The sequence below is a fragment of the Bos indicus genome, chromosome 8 (genome assembly GCF_029378745.1).
Source record: "Bos indicus isolate NIAB-ARS_2022 breed Sahiwal x Tharparkar chromosome 8, NIAB-ARS_B.indTharparkar_mat_pri_1.0, whole genome shotgun sequence".
NCBI classification, from domain to species: domain Eukaryota; kingdom Metazoa; phylum Chordata; class Mammalia; order Artiodactyla; family Bovidae; genus Bos; species Bos indicus.
The window spans coordinates 77,918,365-77,939,040 of NC_091767.1; the positions used below are offsets into that span (position 1 = coordinate 77,918,365).

General features: G+C 41.4%; 1 protein-coding gene across 11 annotated transcripts in view; it reads left to right on the plus strand.

Moving 5' to 3' along the window:
* Positions 1-20,676, plus strand: part of NTRK2 (neurotrophic receptor tyrosine kinase 2) — a 413,238-nt gene that overhangs the window by 2,920 nt on the left and 389,642 nt on the right. Inside the window, exon 1 of one of the 11 annotated variants that reach the window (XM_070795058.1) lies at positions 709-727. The exons of the other annotated variants lie outside the window; for them this stretch is intronic. The gene's annotated coding sequence lies outside the window, so the exon portion shown is untranslated. Of the gene's footprint in view, positions 1-708; positions 728-20,676 lie in introns of those variants that run through there. 11 annotated transcript variants of the gene reach the window in all.

Below are 20,676 nucleotides of genomic sequence, written 5' to 3' on the forward strand. Positions count from 1 at the left end.
CATTTTATACATCAGATTTTGCATAGGAGATTGCATCCAGAGATGGCCTTGAAAATAATCTGTAAGAGGAGAAGTTCCGAGTGTTGAAATGCACTGGCTCAAAAGAGAAAATGTGATCCTTGGAAGCCTAAAAGCCTGGTCTGATTTAATTTGGACTTGACTTCCCAGAGATAGAATTTTGAGATCATTTGGATTATAAATCTTAATTGCCCATTGAATAGTTCCCCAGGAGGAGGTTGGATGATAAAACAGCATGGAATACTCTGATGAATGCTGTCTTCACCCTGGGACCCCTATGTCCCTGGAAGTGCTTGAGCTTGTCCTGGTCCATTAGAGAGGCAGAATTGTGTATTTCTGGCCTCCTCTGATGCGTTGTGGCAAATCTGTTACCAACTAGGAGCTCACCAGTCCTTTCGCTAGCATTCCCCTGTTCCCTCTATTAGAGATTCCCCCAGCCAGCAACTTTGCCCTTTTATGTTTCATTAACATGATATTTTATTCATCCATAAAAAGGATTGTAAGGCAAAGTTTCTCCCTGTTTACTTGAGGCTGTTGACACCAGGATAGGCAGCGTTGAAAGTAGGGCTTGGGCTGTGGCCTTCCGGTTGGCGAGTGCGCATGCATCTCCCCCCTCACCACCCTACCCACACCCCCCCACCCCCCCGCCACGGATAGCACACACCCTGGTTATGCCAACGTTGTTGACCGAGACAACCTGTTTTTTAATGTAAGTAAGAGACCTTCCCAGCCTCTGCTGTTCGTCCTGTTGGTGATGCTCTTGTTAGAGGGCTCAGGCAGAAGGAAATGACAACAGAACAGAGGAAAACGTGCCGGCCCAGCAGTGCTAAGATGTGCCGGGAGCAGCCAGCTGTCAGGCTGGATCCAGGATGCTCAGATAGCAATCCTTCTGGCAAGGAGAGCAGCAGGCAGAGCTGGAGAGGAAGGGTGGGTAGGGTCCTGACCACGCCGACCCCGGCTTGGGCTGGTAGAGGCTCGTCAGGTTGGTCAGAGTCTGTGGCCTTTTGTCGGGATTTGTGTATTTTTCATGAGATGGGGTGTCAGTAGTTAGATGGAGGAAGCCATATGGAATTCAGAGCCCTTCAGACTATTTTGAGACCACGAGGAGTGCCTAAAAACAGTTAGATGTTGTTTTCTTTTGTGATTGTTTTAAAACTCTGTTTTAGGTTCTAGATAGATAATGAAGGAGGAAACATAGGGCTAATTATTATTTTTTTCAGTTTAGTATTTTTAAGGCCGTAATTGGAGGAAAACTCTCTTTAAAAAATACTATTTTACGCCTGAGTGGTCTTAGCTGCCTGATAGATATGAAATTATTCATAACAGATTTGAGTAGAGTTTTCCTGTATCAGTTCTCACAACTGTTGTTATTTCCCTTTTATCTGATGGCAGGTTCCTATTTTCAGGCTTACATTTTTTTTTTTACATTTACTAAAGCGTTTGTCACAGTTATTCATCTAATAATAGTAATCATAATTCCTAATTTCTACTCATTTTCTTCTTCTGATTTGAAAATCCATTGAGATTCAGGGAATGGAGAGGTGTGTAAGCTCAGTGTATAGGAATGGGGAATTAGTTTAGAAACAGGAGTCAAGCTGATAGAGGTGAGCTCTGAGAAGAAGTACTTTTCTTTGCTCGTTCCCTCAGCTTTATTTGAGACTCGTCAGTTTCTGCCCCAGTGTCTTTATCTGTAAAATGTATTGAGATCCTTGTTTGGAAAGCACTTCATATAATTATTTTGAATTCTGGTGCTTTGATATCAAAATGACATCAGTGGTTGGGCTTGTTTCACTCTCATCCTTATATGACACCATCTGTGCTCTCTTTCTTACATATTAATATTTGCTTGAACAGCTTTTCAATTCTTGGCCAGTGGATACCAGCTACAGTTGGAACGAAATTACACTCTTTTTTTTTTTTTACTTTGTTGTTAGACCCAATGATATTCCTAAAATAACCTGCTTTAAAGTTCTAGTTTAATAAAGTTTAGCTGAAATTATGTTTCGGTTTTTTAAAAGTAGGACTAATGTAGCTAAATTGTGATTAGAACTTGCTGAAGCAGTTTACTATATCATTTAAAAATAGTAAATCTCTTAATATCTATATGTTGGGGAAATTGCCTGGAGAATCCACATGGACAGAAGAGCCTGGCGGGCTACAGTCCATGGGGTTGCAAAGAGTTGGACACAACTGAGCGGCTAAGCACACAGGGGAAAAGTCGCAATCACTGTGCCTTTTAAGGTTCAGAGAGAAGCCATGGTGGAACATTTAAAAAATATACCTATAGACTAATTAAGGGAGAGAATTTTATTTTTTGATTCTACATGTATGTTTTAAGCCATGCTGACATTTCATTTTCAGAGTTCTTGTTTGAAGCTGTTTTATTAAAAATCTTCCCTTCACAGTATCTGTCTCATATTCTTTACCCACTGATGTGACCCATGTCTAGGTCTATATCCATCTATAGTTACACTTCACACCTGCCTGACGTCACCCTGCCAAAATGTGCCAGCTTCTGTTATTTGGAGATGATTATCCCAAAGCAGTGCTAAGTTAAATTTACAAACAATACTATTGTCACACATAAACAGGATACAAGAGTAAAGTCTGTTGTTAGAGTTATGTAATCAGCCATTTAAGTTTCAGAATATGTCAAAATGCTTCGCAAAAGACATGTTCTGTCTCACCCGGTGGTAAGAGATATGGTTCAAACATAAAACAGATCATGGAGTTTTAAAAATCATGGTCAGAAACGGATTCATGTTGATATATGGCAAAACCAATACAATATGGTAAAGTTAAATAATAAAATAAAATTAAAAAAAAAGAAACACATGACATAAAATCTACCTACCACGTTAACCATTTTTAATGTACTGTTCAGACGTGTTAAGTGTATTCACATGGCTGTGAAAGGGCATTCATTTTTATATTGCCCATATTTTATGCAGACCAGCAATGACTTTTTATTTGTAAATTTCTTTGGTGACATTTGCTGATTTGGGATTGATATTTGGAGACCAATCTAATATTTTTCCTCTTAGTACAACATAAATAGGATTTGTAGCTTCTGCTGCTCAAGCCTCTGTGTGCAATTCATTGTTGGCTTTGTTAAGCAATTGTAATGTTATGTCATTAATACATTAATTTTGGCTCTTTCACCTGCGTAAGCTTTTCCACTGCTGCAGTTAATTGTACTAAAATATTCTGGCATTTAAAAGGATTCAAAGGCATCAGATTTTATCACTCTGATATTTACTTCTCAGCCCCTCCATTGGGAGTTCTAGAGCCTTGAATTGTGCTTTACATGCATTTAAGAACTACAGCCTGTTTTCATTGTGGTTGCATAAGCCAGATTGGACTTGTTAATAAATTAGGCGGTCTTATTTACATCATTCATTATTCAATACAACTTGCAAACAAGTTAAAAACACTTTTTCTTCCTAGTGAAGGCATTCACACAGTTCAGCTCAGCACAGCCGTTTGAAATCTCAGTTTCATACCTTCTATCTCTACGCTGAGGAAGTTTTTATTACATTGGATAAAACAATTGAAAAGCCCTGTGACCTTCTGACCCTACTTTCCTCCACCTCTCCCTCTCCATCACCTCTGATTAACTGTACAGGAAAATGTATTTGATTATTTTTCGTCTCCGAAAAGTGATATTTCCTTATGGGAATTCAGAGCAGTAGAGTTGAGCGAAGAGCCTGGGTTATATATTATTACAAGCAAATAATGGGAAATTAAGATGATGTGGTCATAGCTCCCCAGCTCTGTGTTTAGTTTTGTTTAAGATCTTTCACCGTTTCTATCTCATAAACCTCTGTTTGTGTTATTTCAGTATTCCCTTGTAAAGACATTTTCTAAGTCAAAAAGTCGGCTGAACAGCTGAGAGTTGAGGTCTCTTTATCCCCAGAACATTCTGCATGATTGCTTTGACTATCTCTAGGTTATAGGGGTAGACTTTTTCTTTAGCTGGGGAAAGGGAATTTAATTTTTCTTTTTCGACTTTTTGTTTCTTCTTCTCTTTGAAAAATCTTTGATACCAAGCAGGTGCCTCCAGTTTTAACTCATTGTTCATCCTGCCTGTTATGAAAAGAAACAATATCAAGCCATTATTGAATATTATACCCTGATATTATCCATCCAACTAACTTTACTGCTTCTCTAGAGAGATTCTTATAGGTTCAAAGCAGTAGGGTAGAATGTAGCATTGAACCTGCTGCTCCTTATAGCAGTGCCAATTTTTGATTTTACTTACTGTTTACAAATCAGTTGGATGATTTAGGGGAGAGGTTATTTAGACAGGGCAATTTTTCCCCTCATTTGGTGTATGTAAGAGAAAGAAAGGGATAGAAAAAAAATCTGAACCTTGAGTTATTAATAGTTGATTGATCATTTTCATAATCTATTTGTTCTAAGTTTTAAAAAACATAAATCCCATCCCCAGGTGGCAGAGATCTGAGCCCTGCAGTGGCCTGATAATTTTAGCTTCATATTTCATTTCTGATTGATCTCTATTAAAAGAGGAAAACAGCCCACACAATCAGGATGCCTTCTAACCATTTGCTTTGCTCTCTGGGCTGTCCAGAGGACTGTGAAGTGGTAAATATTGATCTCAGAGATGAAGGAGTGAATGAATGCTTGTGGTTGTTATAAACCTGGGGAGAAAAATAATACATAGGTACTAAGCTTGCATATTTCAACTCCCTGCTCCACCCATGTTACAGAAAGCTGGAATTTCATGATCTGGAAGCAGCTCCTTAATGTTTCTGGGTCTGAGCTTGTCAGATGTAAACCGAGGGCTTTGGACCCTATACTCTGTTTCTGAAGCTCCGCAAAGCATCAGTTGTGGAGAAAGTTCAGTTTATACATCAGCTTTGAAGTAAGGAGTGGTGCTTAGAGCCCGGCAGTGAGAGACTCTGAGGACCTTCCATGTCATCATGTCCTGTGTGCATATTTTCAGCATCTGCTCTGAATTCTCCAAGCCATCCATGTCTTTTTAAAATCCTTAAAAATTAATTTTTTTATTGAAATATAGTTGATTTACAATGCTGTGTTAGTTTCAGGTGTACAGCAAAGTGAATCTGTTTTATATATATATACATATATATATTAATGTATGTGTGACAAATAGATGGGGAAACAGTGGAAACAGTGACAGACTATTTTGGGGGGCTCCAAAATCACTGCAGATGGTGACTGCAGCCATGAAATTAAAAGATGCTTACTCCTTGGAAGAAAAGTTATGGCCAACTTAGACAGCATATTAAAAAGCAGAGACATTACTTTGTCAACAAAGGTCCATCTAGTCAAAGCTATGGTTTTTCTAGTAGTTATGTATAGATGTGAGAGTTGGACTATAAAGAAAGCTGAGCACCAAAGAATTGATGCTTTTGAACTGTGGTGTTGGAGAAGACTCTTGAGAGTCCCTTGGACTGCAGGGAGATCCAACCAGTCATCCTAAAGGAAATCAGTCCTGAATATTCATTGGAAGGACTGATGCTGAAGCTGAAACTCCAATACTTTGGCCACCTGATGTGAAGAACTGACTCATTTTAAAAGACCTTGATGCTGAGACAGATTGAAGGCAGAAGGAGAAGGGGACAACAGAGGATGAGATGATTGAATGGCATCACTGACTCAATGGACATGAGTTTGGGTAAACTCCAGGAGTTGGTGATGGATAGGGAGGCCTGGCATGCTGTGGTTCATGGGGTTGCAAAGAGTCGGACACAACTGAGTGACTGAACTGATGTATGTATATATTTGCCCACATTTTTTTTTTTTAGATTCTTTTCCCATATAGGTCATTACAGAGTACATCTATGTCTTTTTAAGTGTGAGATACTAAGAATACTGGTGGCATGTTAGTGCTGCGCTGATGAGTCCAAGTTCACAGGGTCACTTAAAGTCAAGATCAAGGAAGGAGAAGGGGCCTTAGAAATACTCTGCTTCAACCCCCCTTGCGTGAATGAGGGGCAGAGAAGAGAGTTGCTTTTCTGGCCATGGCACATTAAAGACATCATGGGGTCTAGAAGCTTCCTGCTAGCATCCAAAGGTAGCGCCAAAACCTTCCCTCTAGGGGGCCTCCCCTCTGTTCTGTTTCCTTTGACTAAACCTGACTCCAGCCCACCAGTTTAGAAGCATCAGAGATGTGAAGACAAGTTTAGTCTGGCTAAGTCTATGGGAACCCATCTCTACTGGAGACAGAGCAGTTAAAAGTTCATGAACTACTGATCACAAAGCAATAGCCTGATCTTTGCATGAGAACAAATATATTTTTTTGTTTACTGTGAGTGTGGTTGTTTGTTTTAATTTTAACTCTTCCTCTTCTCTAACACTTTCACAAAAGCTAGGCTGCAGAGAAAGGCCTTCATGAGTTGGCTGCCATGAGAGATGCTGACCTTGTACCTGCTGGACCATCCAGGCAGGTTAGGATTGGAGCTAGGGCAGAGCAGACAGAGCGTAATGGAGGCCGCTGCCCCAGAGTCTTTGCCATAGTCAGGAGTGGTTACGTAGGTGGAGGAACCCACAACCTTGTATACAAAGTCTGTCTTAGCTCCCATGAAAGCTCTGTGGCCAGAGAGTACTATTCTTTCCAGCCTTCTCTTTGCCTCTACCTTTTCATGGCCCCAAGAGGCATAGCTGAGCCAGTGAGCAAGCTTAAGAGTTGTTGACTCCCATTCGGAATTCATTCTGCTACGATTTTGTACGTTGTACACGGCTGTGCTAAGCCTTTTCCAGTACAAGCACACTTCTGAGACACACCTCTGGTTTCACACAGGGCTTCTCCCCAAGGGTCCTGGAGAGCACTTTACAGACATCTGCTTATTTAGGTTTAAAACCTTGTTCTGAAGTAGGTGGGAAGGTCCTGACAGCCTCAGAGGGACTGTCAGGTTGATTGGCTTGCCTGGGGTTCTCTGGTCAAGCTGAGCGTAATTCAGGATAGAATTTTATGCAGAGTCTTGCTTAGGGCTTTGTCTGCTTAGACCCACCTGTTCAGATTTGGCCTTGAGAGTACAGGCAATTTTAGGAGAAGTGTAGTTATTCAAATAAATGTTCACAAGTTAAATAGCACAGTAGTGAGCAGTAGGTGGATTGAGGCTTCATCTTGTATCTTTCTCTTCTATCATCATCTTCTCCTTTGTAATCTGTTGTAATCTTAAGAGGTAAATGATTTATGTGCCCTGGAGAATATAGTATCTTTTAGTATAGAATAAAATTTTGATAACCATACATCATTTAGAATCCCTCTTTTTATTGCAAAAAATGACCTATTATTGCCCACTCTTTCCTATAATCTTCATATTCCAATAATTTCCTGAACAGACCAGACACACACACCCTAGAATTCTATTTGTGTGTACAATGTGTCTATGTGTATATAAATGTAAGTATAAAACTCTACTAGGAGTGGTCCTTTCAGACTTAAGTATCTTGACTTGTAAAGTTTTTTCTAACAATTGAAGATTTACTTCTGTAAACCATCTAGACATTTTGGGGATTTAATTGACACACAATGTTATATTAGTTTCAGGCCTACAACATGATTTTCAATATCTGTATATATTACAAAATGATTACCTTAATAAATCTAATTAACATCTATCACCCCACGTGTGTGTGTGTGTGTGTGTGTGTGTGTGTGTGTGTGTGCAAGTGTCTCATATTCTGCTCTTTGTGACCCCACGGACGATATAGCCCGCCAGGCTCCTCTGTCCATGGAATTTTTCAGGTAGGAATATTGCAGTGGGTTGCTATTTCCTACTCCAGGGGATCTTTCCGACCCAGGGGTCTAACCTGAGTCTCTTGCATGTCCCACATTGGCAGACAGATTCTTTACCACCACACCACCTTGGAAGTCCAATCTCCACACATAGTTAGCATATTTTTTTTTCTTGTGATGGGAATTTTAAATCTACTATCTTAGCAACTTTCCAAAAATATACTAGAGTGCTGACTGTGGTCACCATGCTGTACAGTATACCCTACTCAGACTTTTAATTTTGTTTTACTCATTCTGGATTTCTCTCAACAAGGACCCGACAGAAGTTTTTCTCTAGGTGAAATCTGTGAGCTTCAGGGCAGCGACTCTGGGCTGGGTTAGCCGACCCAGCTACTCAGAAACCCATGTGTCTGTCCTCTTTGATCAGGTCTCAAGAGAAGCAACAAAATATTACTGGTGAGGTATTTTTGAACAGTTCTACAATAGTGTTATTTAAATCAAAAGGCATTAGAATTTTGATTTTCGACCTCTGAAATACGGTGCCGTTTAAGAAGGTAGGCTCTTGTGAACTCTAATCTTTGCCATTAAAGTTGCTTCTATTTCATGTGCCCTGGAGTCCCCTGCTGCGAAGTGGCAGAGGGGCCTGGGCTTGAATCCTCTGACTGTGGCCCACAGTGGGGACAGTTTGCTTCCCTTCTTCGGCCTTGGCACACTTGTCTTGAAATGTGTGTGCAGGCCTGGGAACTGGGGTGGGCAGGGAGCTTGACATGATGGCCGCTGAGTTCTCTGGCCAGAGAAAACCCAGCCAGCACAAACCACACACCCTTTTAGGTCTGCTTTCAGCCTTACTTCACAGCCCCTCTGCTGAGTGAGTGGTAAACAGCCACCTGCCAATGCAGGAGACATAAGAGACGTGGGTTCAATCCCTGTGCCGGGAAGATCCTGTGGAGAAGGGCATGGCAACCAAGTCCAGTATTCTTGCCTGGAGAATCCCGTGGACAGAGGAACCTGGCGGGGAACAGTCCATAGGGTCACAAAGAGTCAGACATGACTGAAGCGACTTAGCACACGCACACCCTCGTATTGCCCTTGCCCTCCTGGGTTTGGCCTTTTCCCTTTGTGACCCTTCAGTCTCCTTCTTCTGTTCTTGGTCATGGTTTTTATTCCCTTCCACACTGCCCTCAACAAACAGGCACACACACACTCAGGCAGATGGTTGGCTGCAAAGCCCCTTTTGTGGACAGTGAGGAAATCTTGGGTTGCAGAACCCGTGGATCAACCACCATGGTTCCAACTGAAACTGGCCTGCCAAGGTCAACTCACTCAGAGAGGCAGCAGCGTAAAGGACCCTTGGTAACTGGATGGGGAGATGGGAGTTGGGGTTCAAGTCCATACTCTCACAGTTTCAGAACTCGGGATCCCGGATGAACCATTTAATCTCATCAGCCAGTTCCCTAATCCTGAAACTGAAGATTGGGATTAGTTGGATGCTAATCTCTAAAGAGTTCTGTGATTCTGAGTCAGGCAGCTACAGGCGCCAGTCTTTTCTTTTCTGTTCTGGAATTCACCCTTGCCTCCTCCCCCAGGCCTAACCCAGAGCTTGCTCCAGGTCTCTAGGTATCTTAAGCAACAGAGTCCTATCTGTGAGTTTCTCTAGGTTCACCGCTTTGGTTCAGGTTAGATGGCTTTGCAGGTTACCTTCTCCCTGCCAGTCTGCGTGGCAGTGCTCCCAAGGTTTCCTACCCATTGAAACAACTATCCCCCCTGCCCCCAGAGGTTGGTTTTTTTTAACATGCACTGCCTACCTGCACTTTTAGGCAATTGCATCAGCTAATCCACCCATTTACATCTGATCGGAATACCTGCTACCATGTGTGTGTGTTCTGACCTTCTCAGTCCACTCTTGGTCCATTTCTGTGGTTGCTGCTCCAGAAGGATCTCTAATTGGCTTGCCTTTTTGCCAGTCTTCACTTTCTATGACCTCCTAAGCAGGAGCTTGCCTGAAATCAGCTTTCATCTTTCTGCCTCCACCAAGTTTCATTTTCCTCCTGGCTGGAATAGTTTACTGCATGTTTCCTGATCGTCATGTGGGCCGCCTGTCATCTAAGTCAAACTTCATGCAAACATTAGTTCAGTTCAACTAGTGTTTATTGAGGACACTGGTGATGCTACAGACAAATTAGGTACTTTACTGAGGCAAGAAGCCTCTGAGTAGCTTATACACAGTGGGAGAGAGAGAGAGATCTAATTTTAATATAATGTGATAAGGACAGTCAGTGCATGAGGCTAAAACCCACATTTACATGGTGATTGTTTTCAGCTTGAGCCAGACATGGGACCAATTACAAAGGGTGTTTCCTCCCAAATGTGCATACTTTTTATTGTTAATAGTGGGAGGCGTGGACATGTAGACTGGATGTGAGCAATCCGCATGCCTGCTTTCTATGATGACAACAGCCCAGCTGAGTTTGGTTATTTTTTCTCTGTCAATATTGTGATCTTCTTATGGCTCTATCCACTTATATTCCATATGAACAAACTGCCTGTATCTGAAACCAACCTTTCCCTTCCAGTACACGGGAAGGGCAGGAGTGTCTTTGGTTAAAACTAATCATTCCCCCTCTATGACAGATCCCATTCTCTTTAACTTTTCTCTGTTGATGACTTGCCCTCTCTTGTCTGAATTTTCAATCTCTTCCTCTTGTCAGTGTCAGAATTTAATCAGGACTGGGTCCCTTCCATCTTAGAAAAGTTTTCCTTTAGCTCTGTCCCCTTCTTCTCCTTCCAAGTTCCTTTAGTCTTGGCCCTTTTCTCTCTTCCTTTGACTCCTGATCTTAGAAGACTGGTCTGCATTATCTTTTTCCTCCCCTCTGAATCCAGTCTCAATCCACTGCTTCATCAAACTTGCTCTTCACTGCATCCCAAAGACGTTTATAGAACTAATCTAAGGCAAATTTCTCTGCCCTTCTCTTATTTGCTTCTTAGCAGAGCTTGGCCTCATTTCTCACTCCCTCCTGAAGCATTCTTTTTCTTTGGCTTTGGTGTCAATGAAGTTTTCTCATGTTCTCCCTAACCGTCTGGCTGGGGACAGTCTTCTTACTTAAAGGTTTCCTTTTCTCCTAAAAGTCGATGTCCCTTCTCCTAAAAGTCGTGTCCTAGGGCTGCTTCTCTTCCTGAGCTATGTCACCCTCACTTATGACTTCTGTTGCCTTCTGCATTCTCCTGATGTCCTAATAATTGTCCCCATCAACTATAGTGATGACCTTTGGGTCATCTGTCTACTGAACATCCTTCTTGGATATGTCATAGTGCATCACGCTTGACATTTCAAAATTAAATCATCATGGTCACCCCAAACCCATTTCCAGTGTTCCCTACCTTAATGAATGGCGCCGCTGCCCACTTGGTCAAAATGTTTTGTTTTGCATGGCAAAACCTTGGCTCCGCCCACTCCTTAACCCCTGTATTCATTCAGTTATTGTCTTGCCAATTCATTTCTCTAAATATATTTCTCTAATTCTTTTTATCTCTCCTGTCCAGATTCCCTCATTCATTTATTCTTGCTTCCAACAGATGCTAACTGGGATCTGCTCTGTGTCATGCTAAGTACTTGGGATATGGTTGCAAGCAAGATTGATCTGGTTTCTTTTCCTTACCAAGCTTGCAGTCTGGGAGGAGAAAGAAACATCAAACAAATACTTACACAACCAAAAATTTAATTCAAAACCACCATCATTTTTCGCCTAAAATGCAGCAGCTCCTACGTGGCGTTCTGGTCTGCAGTCTCACCCTCTTTGTATCCATTTACCACACTATGTTGGAGTGGCTTTCTAAAATGCTGACCTTATGTCATTGCTTCTAATCACCCCATGGCTCCCCATGTCTCTTAAAGCCCAAAGTTGTGGTTTTTTAGGTTTAAAAACCCCCAGATTATCACTATATTGCTATACAGTAAAGCATATAACTGTCACCTAGATTCAGACACACAGTCAGCATAACAGTTGCTTTCCACACCAGCAGATCTATAAAGGAGAACAAATTATTAACTGGAAGCTTGCTTAGTGATCTTGGAATTAGAGCAAGGGCACTTAATTCTGCATTTAAAATGTTAAATGGCATTAAGTTAAGCTTGCCTGAGGCATCCATCTCCATAATGGGAGAGCCTTTACAAAGGGGAATGCAGAACTTGAAGTACTTTGGCCCAGACCTGTGTCCCCTGGATGGACACTCCTTTCTCTAGCCTTTATTCACTGCCCAGCACCAATTCTGATTGACACATTCTTTCTTTAGAAAGGTTAGTGCCTTTAGCCAAGACTTGCTCAAGCCTGGGAACCCTTCTGGGTCTTTAAAGAGATTTTGCACATTTTTTTCTTTGAAAGACATTAACGTTATTATATGGACTTTTATTCATAATTAGATTTTTTAAATTAATATTTGAAAGTTTTAAGACATATAAACAGTATAAAGAAGTGTATCATGTAAAGTTAGTCTCCCTCCCATCATGGGTTCCAACTGGCCAATCCCTCTGCCTCTCTCTCCAGTAGAAACTTAGATTTTAGTTTGTGTGCCTGCTTTTAGAAATAGTCTACTCAAGCATGTGAGTCTATTCACATACGTGGGTATATATATATATATATACATATATGTATGTTTATGTATACATATCAATGTGTATATCGGAGAAGGCAATGGCACCCCACTCCAGTACTCTTGCCTGGAAAATCCCATGGATGGAGGAGCCTGGTAGGCTGCAGTCCGTGGAGTCGCTAGGAGTCGGACACGACTGAGCGACTTCACTTTCACCTTCCACTTTCATGCATTGGAGAAGGAAATGGCAAGCCACTCCAGTGTTCTTGCCTGGAGAATCCCAGCGATGCGGGAGCCTGGTGGGCTGCTGTCTCTGGGGTCGCACAGAGTTGGACACAACTGAAGTGACTTAGCAGCAGCATATGTGTATATAACTGTCTACATTTTAGTATGTTTTTACTTAACAGTGTATCTTAAAAATGTTTCTATATCAACATATGTGGGACTTCCCTGGTGACTCAAGAAACCGCCTGCAATGCAGAAGGCACAGGGGATGTGGGTTCCATCTCTGGGTCAGGAAGAGCCCCTGGAGGAGGGCATGGCAATCCACTCCAGTATATTTGCCTGGAGAATCCTATGGACAGATGAACCTGGCGAGGTACTGTCCGTAAAGTCCCAAATAGTTGGATATGGCTGAAGGAATTTAGCACGCATGTATGCGTCAGCATATGTACTGCAACCTTATTTTTTCACAGTCACACAGTACTCGTTGAAGGAATAGATTTCATTTGACTAATTTTTACTTGGACACCCTGTGTTCAAGTTCTTGCACACTTGCATAATTTTATCTATAGGAAAAGTTTCTAGAATTTGAATTAGAGGGGCATTTGCATGACATTTGTGATTTGATAGATATTGCCAAGTAGTCTTGCAAAAAGATCACATCGTTTTATTCTGCCACCCAAACTGGAAGCACCTGTTTTTCTGCAGCCAAGCTGATACTATTAAAACTTTTGAATTTGTCAATCACATTCGTGGGAAATAGTGTAGCATCATTGCTTTATTTCACAATTCTTTAATTATGATTTGTTAAAAATCTTTTTATATAAATGTATGTAGCTCAGTTGGTAAAGAATCTGCCTGCAGTGCAGGAGACCAGGGTTCAATCCCTGGGTCAGGAAGATCCCCTGGAGAAGGAAATGGCAAACCACTCCAGTATCCTTGCCTGGAGAATCCCATGGACAGAGGAGCCTGGTGGGCTAGAGTCCATGGGGTTGCAAAAAGTCGGGCAAACCTGAGCCACTAACACACAACAAGCCATTTGTACTTCTTTTTCTGTCAACTGTATATCCCGTAGGCATTTTCTTTTTCTATTGAATTGGTGACCTTTTCAAAAAATTGATTCCTAAAATCTGTTTAGCAATAAGAAAATTTATGCTTTGTCTAATGTTTTTCTTGTCTTCTGATGTTGATCATAGTTTTTGGTAACACAGCCTTAAATGTTTTTGTAGTAAAATTTATTATTTCCTTATGACTTCTGTATTGTAAATGTGGCTAAAAAGAGTCTTTCCTTCTATAAAAGTATAAAATAAGTCTCCTATATTTTCTTCTTTGACCTTTACTATTTCATGCTTTTGTATTGCTCTATTCGGATTTTTAAAATATAAAAGGTGAAGTAGTAAAAACAACTGTTTCAAGATAGCTAATCAGTCTATCAGGTTTCCTGACACCATTGATTATATTATTCAACTTTTCCCTCACTAATTTAAAATAACAATTTTAAATTAAATATTTAAATTTTAAATGAATTCTAATATGGTTGAGTATAAAGATCATCTTTGTGTTTTGGCTTATTTTGGGATCTATCCTCTTCCGTTAATCAGTTTGTTTGTTGACATACTAGCACTGAACTTTTTATCTTCTGAGGTTTCACATATATTTATGTATTTTCTACTTGTATTATTAGTCTTACTCATAAATTACTTTCAGAATTTTCAGGATTATTCTTACATGCTAATTTTTCCGTATGCATTTTAGGAACTGCTTTCCTAGCTCCACCCCCCCCCCATAATATTGATATTTTAAATTAAGACAGCATTTATATTTGTATATTAAAATCTCACAGTCTATTAATAAGTCATAAAAGCCCTGCACCCTCTAATTCAAGCCCATTTCTCCAGCCTCATTTTTTCCCTCTCCCTTTCTTTAATAGGATGATGCAGTCTCTCCGGGTTTTAAATTGCCCTGTGGAGTTATAGTCTCACTCACCTCCAAGGCTTCACACTGGCTGTCCTCTCTGCCAGGAATACCATTCTCATGGCTCCTGCCTCTGACTACCTTCCTCTGTCTCTCTTCCTCTGGCCTATATGGCTCTAACATGTGCTTTTACAGCCCCCACCCAGTGTTTCCCAACCCCATCATAGGTCACTTAATATAGTAAATGCAGGCCTACGTACCAGTCTGTATGCCCTCTTCTAGTAGGAACTAGTGTCAGTCACTCAGTTGAACTCTTTGGGACCCCATGGATTATAGCCCGCTAGGCCCCTCTCTCCATGGGATTTTTCAGGCAAGAATACTGGAGTGGGTAGCCATTCCCTTCTGCAGGGGATCTTCTCGACCCAAGAATCAAACCTGGGTCTCCTGAACCGCAGGCAGATTCTTTTCTGTCTAAGCCATCAGGGAGGCAGGGACCATGTGGATTTTGTTTATTGCTCTTCCCTAGCACAGTGTCCCAGAGAAGGCAATGGCACCCCAATCCAGTACTCTTGCCTGGAAAATCCCATGGATGGGGGAGCCTGGTAGGCTGCAGTCCATGAGGTTGCTAAGAGTCAGACACAACTGAGCGACTTCTCTTTCACTTTTCACTTTCATGCATTGGATAAGGAAATGGCAACCCACTCCAGTGTTCTTGCCTGGAGAATCCCAGGGACAGAGGAGCCTGGTAGGAGGCTGTCTATGGGGTCTCACAGAGTCAGACACGACGGAAGCGACTTAGCAGCAGCAGCAGCAGCACAGTGTCCTAGATTTCCCTATTATCCACAGACATAAGGATATATATATACATGTGTGTGTGTGTGTGTATCCCCTTCTCCTACAAATGTATCTTTTAGAATTCCAAATGAGAATATTTATAAAGTTGTTCTTTGGGTTGTCAGTGTGTAAATTTCTAGACATGATTTTCATAAAGTCATCAGGTTAAGATGTTTGTTTAAATAAATAACCTTTATGGAATTAAATAGCACTATGCTGGTTCCTGCACAGTAAGAAATCAATTCATCGTAGAGACAGCATCTTTGGAAAGGAAGAAAGGAAGAGCTTTGATGAGGCAGGATTATTGTGTCCAGCAGAAAGGAGAGACAGAGAAGAGATGGAGGGTGAATGTAAACAGATAAAGAGAGATGCAGAACAAATCAGCTCAACAACAAGGGGAAATCCAGGAAAGAAGAATCATATTAGGGAAATTCGATCTCCAATGAAAACATGGGTCTAATGAGGAAGATTTGTGCCTTTTCTGTTGTATAATAGCTAATAATGGATATCCCTGTGGATCAAATGCAGTTTTCCCTGTGACTGCATTTATGGCACTTCACTTAAAAAGCGATTCTGGTGTGAAATTTCAGATGTGATTTATCCTTCTTGTAGTCTGGATGGTAGAGGCTGTGCATTTTTCAGGGGTATGAACAGTGTGTCAGGTCCAGTTTAATGAAGCACCTGTTGCACATACTTTTGCACCTTTACAATCAGGGTGCATTGGGCTGATCCTGTAATGTTTCATGGTGCTTCGTTTGTATTCATAATAATTGACATTATCAGTCATCTTAGACATTTTAATAGTTGTTTGCAAAACTGATCACAAAGCAACTGATAGACATAAGAGATTTGCAAGTCTTTTAAAAATAGAGTGGGGAAGAATATAGGTGAACAGATTGTGTTGAATAATCCAAAAAGATAATTCTCCCTTGAGATAAATAACATCCATTTATTTATGTTTACACGATGCAGTATGTTCATAATATACATAACAAATGAAAATAGTTTAGACTCCTTGTGTATTTTGAAATTTAAACTTAAAAAGGAATGGTCATTATGGAACGAGCATATAATATTTAACTCTTAAGAGAAAAGTCTTATTTTTGGTTGAGTCACTGACTCTCATGGTAAACCCGGGTGGCCCTCTGGGGCTTAACTTCTTTGCCATCTCATTTATTTTCTCAGGGAATTGCTTTCTCATTAAAAACAAACAGACAAAAAAAAAAACCCAGAACTTTCCTAGAGCTTAACTGCCTGGTGACTTGAAAGCATTGCCGAACCTTTTATTTACGCCAGCCTACCCTGGAGTCCACTCTGTCACCACTCTCCTTTTATTGTAGATTATATCTATACATGTATAGTTCAGTGTGCCATAGACATTCTGTTGACAAAGTTATCTTTTCCAGCAGATGCCTGAAATGGAGGACAGGCATTGATTGTTTATACATGGATTGATTGCTTGATTGATCAATTTATTCATTCATCTAGTCAATTAATCAATCAACAAATATGTTTTGACTATGTTCTCCCACCAGGTGGTTTTCTGGGTCCTAGGTAATAAGACTTAGGCCAGTTCCTCCTGTTTATATGGCTTGTTGTAGGTCCATAGTCAGAGCATTGTCCTGCACAGCTGAACTCATCAATAGCACCACAGACAGCAACCTTGGACCCTCCCACCACCACCATCACCACCACACACACACACACACATATGCACACACACACACACACACACACACACACACAGAGTTGTGCCTAGAACATGCTCATCTGCAACAGGAGGACGGACCCACAGAAAGGCCTGCACGGGCCCCGGGAATGGGCGTAAGGGTCTTTGCGTAGAAAATTCTGAGGTCCTACTAGGTCAAGAAGGGCAGGTATGATTTCCAGGTGGGAGCATCCTGCTGCCTCATATGGAGGAGTACCAGAGTGAGGGCCTCTGACATGCCAGGGCCCACTGCCTAGAGCTAAGGGGCAAGGTTGTCTGGGTCTTTGCCTTATGGATCTGACCTTGGCTTTGTGATAGTTTTGAACCATAATGTGCTATAGAATAGAGGAAGTACAGAGCTTTTGCATTAGAGCATACAGAGGGGACCAGATGTCATGATCTTAGTTTTCTTAATGTTGAGCCTTAAGATAACTTTTTCACTCTTCTCTTTCACTTTCATCACTTTAGTTCTTCTTCACTTTCTGTCATAAGGGAGGTGTCATCTGCATATCTGAGGTTATTGATATTTCTCCCAGCAATCTTGATTCCAGCTGTGCTTCTTCCAGCCCAGAGTTTCTCATGATGTACTCTTCATAGAAGTTAAATAAGCAGGGTGACAATATACAGCTTTGACATACTCCTTTTCCTATTTGGAACCAGTCTGTTGTTCCATGTCCAGTTCTAACTGTTGCTTCCTGACCTGCATACAGGTTTCTCAAGAGGCAGGTCAGGTGGTCTGGTATTTCCATTTCTCAGAATTTTCTACAGTTTGTTGTGATCCACAACAAACTGATGACTGATGTTGAAGCTGAAACTCCAGTTTTTTGGCCATCTGATGCGAAGACCTGACTCATTTGAAAAGACCCTGATGCTGGGAAAGATTGAGGGCAGGAGGAGAAGGGGACGACAGAGGATGAGATGGTTGAATGGCATCACTGACTCAATGGACATGGGTTTAGGTGAACACTGGGTGTTGGTGATGGACAGGGAGGCCTGGCGTGCTGTGGTTCATGGGGGTCGCAAAGAGTCAGACACGACTGTTACTTAACTGAACTGATATAGAGGGGTGGCCTTTTCTGGTGGTTCAGATGGTGAAGAATCTGCCTGCAATGCAAGAGATACGGGTTCAATCCCTGAGTCAGGAAGATCCCCTGGAGAAGGGAATGGCAATCCACTCCATTATTCTTGCCTGGAGAATCCCATGGACAGAGGTCAAAAAGAGTTGTGCAGTCCCATGACTGGATGGCTAACACACACACATACAGAGAGGTGGTTAGGCTCTCCAGACTCCTCGTCCCATTGCAGTGCCCTCACCTCTCTTCAAGGGAATTCTCATGCATGAGGATCCATATTTCCAAGAACAGCTGTGCAGGATTTCCAACCCCCACCCCGCCCCCAACTTGTGTTACAACAAGCTTTGTGATATCACAGACACAGACAGAACAGCAAAGCATAGACTCTGTCCCCAGAAGTTAATGGGGAATCTGTCCCTGAAGTTAAGCATCAGTAGCTGCAGGTTTCCACTTTTCTCTCTTCCCCATACAGATTTTATTATTGCTCCTGAAAGTTCTAGATCTGAATGTACTAATAATTTTAAGAATTATTCAGCTCTTTCAGTTCAGTTCAGTTCAGTCGCTCAGTCGAGTCTGACTCTGCGACTCCATGAACCGCAGCACGCCAGGCCTCCCTGCCTATCACCAACTCCTGGAGTTCACCCAAACTCATGTCCATTGAGTTGGTGATGCCATCCAGCCATCTCATCCTCTGTCGTCCCCTTCTCCTCCTGCCCTCAATCTTTCCCAGCATCAGGGTCTTTTCAAATGAGTCAGCTCTTCGCATCAGGTGGCCAAAGTATTAGAGTTTCAGCTTCAACATCAGTCCTTCCAATGAACACCCAGGACTGATCTCCTTTAGGATGGACTGGGTGGATCTCCTTGCAGTCCAAGGGACTCTCAAGAGTCTTCTCCAACACCACAGTTCAAAAGCATCAATTCTTTGGCGCTTAGCTTTCTTTATAGTTCAACTCTCACATCCACACATGACTGCTGGAAAAACCATAGCCTTGACTAGATGGACCTTTGTTGACAAAGTAATGTCTCTGCTCTTTATGGCTGGATAATTCTTTTTAGTGGTACCCTAGGAGGATCCTGGAATTGTGAAAACTGTGCCTAAAATGTTTCTTTTCTCATTATATATTTTTTCTAAATTGAAAAATAGCTGAATGTATCAATAGCCATGCTTAGATGGATCAACAAATTAATATTTCTTTTTCTTTGGAAATTTGTGTTGGGAATCACAGAGGTTATGAGGCAGGATGACTTGGAGGGTTAAGAGCCTTATTCGGAGGTTCGTCTGTCCTGCTACTTTGGACTAGTTAAATAGAGGCCTTGCAGTCTCAGTTTCCCAATCTGTAAAAGGAGACAATAATAGAACCTTTCTCATGGGGTTTCTGTGAGGTGAAAATGAGCTGATGCATGTAAAACGATTGCACTTGTGCATAACACATAGTTAGAGCTTGGCTGTCTGTTTTTATTTTCATTGTGTGGCTATCCTCAACTGTGTTTTGAAGGAGAGTAGACTCTATAGGTGGAGAAGGAAGTGGCAACCCACTCCAGTGATCTTGCCTGGAGGATCCCAGGGATGGGGGAGCCTGGTTGGCTGCCATCTATGGGGTTGCACAGAGTCGGACACGACTGAAGCGACTTAGCAGCAGCAGCAGCAGCAGCAGCAGACTTTATAGGTTTCAGGAAGGACAGAAAAGCAAAAGAATCTGACTTGAGTGTGGCACTGGAAAGTTGCTGGGTTTAGGAGAGAGGATGTAAAAGGGTGCTGGTTCTTCTTATTGGAACCTCTGTATACCCTTTCCCTGGTGTGCATGGTTCCATCTTGGTGCGCTCAGCTGATTGGGATACTGGACATTTGTGTGCTGAGCAGTGATGGGTCAGATTTAACTTCTATGACTTAGGTCATGATCTTGGTTCTGAAACTTTGTTTTCACCAATCGTCCTGGTCCGTTTTATATATAAGATTGTTTACAATAGTTTCCATGGTCTCTGGAGGTTATCAATCAATTTGTATTCCATTTTTTCTTTTCACTGTCTTTCTCATTTTTAATTGCAAGACCTTACAGAATATATTCCTTCTTTTTTTCTTTGTTTTAAAATTCTGGTAAAATATACATAACAGAATATATCATCTTAACATATTTAAGATGTACAGTTTGTATCTTTAAGTACATTCACATTATTGTGTAACCAACACTACTACCAAAATCCACAACTCTTTTCATCTGCAAAACTGAAATTCTGTACCCACTGAATGACAACTGCCCATTCCTCTCCCCCAACTGCTAGCATTCTACTTTCCATCTCCATGTATTTGATTCTTTAAGTACCTCCAAAATATGCATCTTTTCTAGCTATGATATATTCCTTGAATTAAATGTCTCTATAAGAGATTTGTTTAGGACTTTTCGATGCACTCACACTTCCTTTCTGTAGAATGGCTTCTCTTTATTGTGGCTTTACATGGCCGATTATGACTAGAATCCCTTTTCACCAATATCTTTGTAGTTTAACTCCAAAGAAAATAATCTCTAACCTTCTATAAAAGCCACTAAAGGTTCACATGTGAAGTGAAACCAGTAAAGGCAAGATTGGAAGTG